The sequence below is a fragment of the Triticum aestivum genome, chromosome 4A (assembly GCF_018294505.1).
Source record: "Triticum aestivum cultivar Chinese Spring chromosome 4A, IWGSC CS RefSeq v2.1, whole genome shotgun sequence".
Lineage (NCBI taxonomy): Eukaryota > Viridiplantae > Streptophyta > Magnoliopsida > Poales > Poaceae > Triticum > Triticum aestivum.
Genome location: NC_057803.1, coordinates 686,048,696 through 686,053,684, shown reverse-complemented (window position 1 = coordinate 686,053,684; position 4,989 = coordinate 686,048,696). Strand labels below are relative to the sequence as shown.

The 4,989-nt window shown below is 40.8% G+C and overlaps 1 long non-coding RNA gene across 1 annotated transcript; it reads left to right on the top strand.

The window, feature by feature from the left end:
- Positions 1–332: 332 nt before the first annotated feature.
- LOC123083128 (uncharacterized) lies at positions 333–4,319 on the top strand. Its single transcript, XR_006439211.1, has 5 exons — positions 333–452; positions 795–965; positions 1,381–1,472; positions 1,570–1,824; positions 2,417–4,319. It is a non-coding gene; the product is annotated as an uncharacterized lncRNA (long non-coding RNA).
- Positions 4,320–4,989: the final 670 nt, after the last annotated feature.

Sequence of the window (4,989 nt, the reverse complement as noted above, 5' to 3'; positions counted from 1 at the left end):
AGATCACCAGCGCGTGGACTAGGAGATCCAGGTCATGGGCCATCCCCATTCAGGTAAGCTTGCCTTTCATTTGTGTTTTTTGTTTGAAGGTTTTTTTAGGGCTTCTTTGATGAATTACTCATATGTGAGGACATTATAGGCCATGCACACATTGAGTGAACAGATTCAGCTTTCTTTTTTTATCTCTTGGTAGTTCTCATTGAATCTTCAATTACGAATATCGTTGCAATTAGCAAGCAACCCTGATGGCAGAAGCTAGCTAGATGACTAGATTGATGTGTTCCGTTATTCTATGCAGATTCTGCACTCCAACTAATTGTTTTTCCGTTGTTAGCTGGATCCTTCATGGTTGGAGTAAAGGAGCAGGGGGGCTGGCAATGGGGGAAGGAACAGCGAGGCCGGGCCGGCGGCGCGGACATGTTGCCTCTTCTTTCGTGGACCATGGATACTTGGTACGTCGCTTTGCTTTCCTTTGTTGGGGATGGTGACGATGTAGTAGTCCACTCCTTACACAACTCGGCCTAAACGCTTCAGTGTGCGGCAGCCGCTGGAGATTTGAGTTTTGTACAGGGAGGCACATCGGAGGGCAGTAGTCGATGTTTTAGCCAATCATGATGTATTGCACATTGCCTTTCGGTTGCCTCTCACTCTTATTCTTGACATGTTGATTTTTCACTGACATGGAGAAGAAGAGAGATTATAGGGCGACATTAACTTCCGTTGTTTTTAATTTGACTATGATTGCAACTTTCAGATTTATCATTTTCTAATACTTGGTGATTTGTATTTTGTAGGTGATGCTGGATGCTTCTACTCTGCAATGCTCATATCCGATGCAATATATTTTTGCTTTATTGAAGGGGACTAACTTGTGCTGGGAGAGATTCCTGAAGGTGATGTCAGATCATTGCTAAATAACAAGGAATCCTTGGCACTTGTGATCCAGTAGTATTTGTCTACGACAGGTATGCATTCTGTCCAGCTAGGCCGAGTGTTCCAGATTTAGTAATGCTAGAGACACAAACAGATTTTGTATACATTTTGATGTTTTAGCTTCCATAGTGAGAGCAAGTTGCAAGACCATATGTGGTCTTATGTTTGCGAGTTTCCTAAATTTATAAGATTCTTGGTCCAATCTGAAGTAGCAGTACAAATGGTTCATTAACTTTTCCACTATGTCTGCTTCTTAGATTTACTACATTCAACTCCTGCATGAATATTTTTTGGTGTATAAGATTGACAATGCCACAAGATCGAAATATGTTCCATTTATTAATACACGACTCTGCACCAAACTGCTATGGTTGTCAAGTGCATATATAGTGGTATTCTTCTACAAGAACACCCAGTAGGTAAATGATCTTAGATTTTTTTTTCCAGCCATCTTCAGCTGCAGTGCTATTCCTGTTTTCTGAAGTCATGGGATGCAAGGCTATGCAATCTCTTAACTGTATATTGCACCCAGTTAGCAAGTTAGTCCTTTCTCTTTCTTCTTTATTTCCTGTTTGCATTCAGAATAATTATGTCTAGGCATACTAACCTACAGTTTTCTAACGTGTGCTTCTCGAGAATGATCTCCATTCGGAACAAACAATTGGAGGGGGGGACCTGGTTTCAACTGTTGATGAGGCACTGTCCGAGGAGAGACAGTAGATAAATGCAAATGTCCCCCAGCGCCAGAGGAGATCCTTTCTATGGAGAAACACCACATACGTACATAATTTTCTGCCTGGATTCTGGAAACGACCAAGGATAAGCAACTCAAGCGAAAGATTGCTTTGGTCGATCCTGCTGTGTTATTCTTCTCAAACATGCTAAAGAAAGGTTGGTACGATTGGTAGCCAACTAACTTACATAACACGCACACATTACTCTGTTTTTATAATGAGTGTATGTGGATGCATACAAATAGTTTAGTATATTCTCTATTTCTGTAGTGAGTATATGAGGATGCGTAACAGTTCTATGCTTTTCACGGATATATGTTGAAGCATGGAAAATGTATATGGTGCGTTTCATTTCTGCTCATCCTGATTTAACCAAACCAACCCCATGCATTTGAGGTTGTTGTGCCTGTCAGGTTTGGACATGTCCTTAATTATACTAAATCACTAAACTAAACTTTATAAATAAAATAGCCTCCCCCTCCTTACCAACAACTTATTTATTATTAGAGCAAGCAACGACGTGTTATCATGCTCGCTTTCTTGTGAGCAGTACTTGAGTTTAGATTGACATATACTCTTAGGTGTATAGAATCTTTGCCTACCTCTTGCCTATTTGGCATAGATAGATGGTTTGCTTTGGAGAGGGATTAGATAAGGCCTATGAGTCCTAAGTAAGCGTGATAAGCAGCAAGCAGTACACTTCTATTTACTATTAAGCGGCTACTGAATTTCTGATAATGGCGTTACAGGGATGATACAATCAATCCAACTGTTACCCTCGGTGTGATTTTTTGAAGGACTAATCTGAAGATGCTGGCTAGCTTGCACCGCCATCATACAGTCTAGAAGCAAAGGCAAGGATTACAGGGAAAATAAAGGTGCAATGCGCCCAATATATTTTACTTTTTGGCGAAGTTTTGGTGCTTGCGCAAGAAAGTAACACCATTATTATACCTACTGATCCTTCTTCCCAGGCAATTCGCCATCCGAAGAAATGCCAACTAACTCATTTTTATACTTCCTCTGTTACAGAGGTAAAAATACTACTGCTTTTCGAAAGCTTTTTGTTGTTGCATGTTCCCCTTTCTTAATCTTGTATTTATTCAATCTCACCATTCTATCGTTTTCCTGAAAAATTATACTCACATAGTAATATTTTCCTTATTGGTGATCTTCTGTTTGGCCTTCATTTGGTGTGCATATGGCATGGGATATTATAGGCTTATTTTTATTATTTGTTCATGCACTAATGCATACTCCCTCCTTTCCCAAATATAAGCCTTTTTCTAGAGATTCCAACAAGTGACTACATACAGAGCAAAATGAGTGAATCTACACTCTAAAATATGTCTACATACACCCATGTGTTGTAGTCCATTTGAAATGTCTAAATGACTTATATTTAGGAACGCAGGGAGTAAATCTTTTGGTTATGCTCTTATTATTTAGTCTAGAGCTATGCAATGACAACCGTGGCTTTAGTCTTCAGGTGAGTGCCATAGACTGAAGAACCCTTGGCATCTTATCTAAATTCTTTAATCCTATATTATGCGTGCCCAGTTAAAGTTAAAGTACCTTATACCAGTACCTTAATTAGCCTCTTCTGACAATTGATTGTTTGAACTGTTATAGTAGGACTCGGACTTTCAAAGTTATTAGGCATGTGAACATGTTTTTATTTTAGTTTATACAGTTTTGTGTTCTTTTGGCTTCAGGTTGCTCCTGCAGAGAATGTTTGATAGCATAGGAAAAACAAAGGAATTCTACAAAGAGGTTTGAGTGGATGGAAATTTTCCTCCAAAATGTAGTACAAATGGATCATATGGAAAAATTCCTAAGGATGCCAATCCTACGAATCAAACGAGCATCACAGGAAAAATTCCTAAGGGTTTAAATCCTCCAAAAATCCTATGCAATTCCTTTGAATCAAAGGAGCCCTTAGTTAGAAGATACTCTTTTAAAGGCGGTCACTCAACTAAGTATCTTATACAATATACCCAGCTGGATGATTGGAGCAGTCTCAGCTGCTAATTAGTGCTCCTGTATTGAATCACTCAGCTCAGTATCAACACTGCCCTCGAGACTTGGCTATTAGCATAGTAGCAACGAGCTCACACACAAAATCTGCAGATTCATCAAACACTGAAGGAGGTTAGTTCTTACCTGAGTGGCAACGGCGGCCGCCGTGCTGGAGCATCCCTTGCCGTGAAAAGTTACCAGCTTCAGGGAGTGCCGGCACAGCCGAAACTGACGCCACCTACGGCAGGGAGCGACGGTGGCAACTGAGGATTTGGCTCACCGGTATGAGCAACAGTGGCACCATTTGCCGGTTCCGCAGCTCCAAGCTACAGAGGTAGCTGCCGGGCCACCAAGATGCAGATGGAGCCGCAACGCCTCTGAGCTGCAGCAGGAGCCGCTCTGCCGCCAAGCTGCAGCGTCAGCCGCCACCAAGATGGAGCCCAAAGTGTCGGCGACGGCCTCCACCAGATGCTTTATCACTTCAGTACGAGTAGAATGGGGGAAGGAACGGGACGAAGATGGTGAACTGGTGGATGGAACAAGACAAACAGTCAACCACGTGCTGACCTCCGATGTTACATGTGTGACGCGTGTGTATAGGTATCCAGAGTGTGTGGTTCTCTTGTCCCAATGGCACAGTTGTAATTTTATTTTTCTTGCTAATTTGTACTGCATGTACTGATATGATCTGTATTGTTTCATGCAGTCTATTCCTACTTATTTTGACTTCCTTTCATCCTGTATCATATAATAATAAGATATAAGTATCTATTAAGTTAATTTTAAATTAGTGGCGTGCTGTCACTTTTTGCGCCATGGGCGCAACGAGTCATCTAGTAGAGTTAAATCATCAATGAAGTTCTGAAGCGCTACGATGGTATGGTTGTTATGCAGTATGAAAGGCAGAAGGTAGATGTGGCACCCATCTTACTCAGAGAGCAAAGAGATTTATGGATCAATCATAACCACACACCAAAAATGTTAGACATGGTACATTTTGAGTCCTGTTAAAGGCTAGGTGCAGCACACACCACGCTACTCGGGCAATAGCCCAATAAAAAAGTTGTTGAATACTCGTTCAAAGAAAAAACTAGAGTGAATTTCAGTTTTTACCCCTTATATACCTTTGATTTCATGCACAAATTACCCTATTTAACAGTTTTTCTTCTAGATTACGCCATTTAGCAAAATTTCTACTCCCTCTGTTCACTTATATAAGACGTTTTAGCAAATTCAGACAGTGTACTAAACAGTTCAAACCCAACTGTCTGAAACGCTTTATAAAAACGAACGGAGGGAGTAG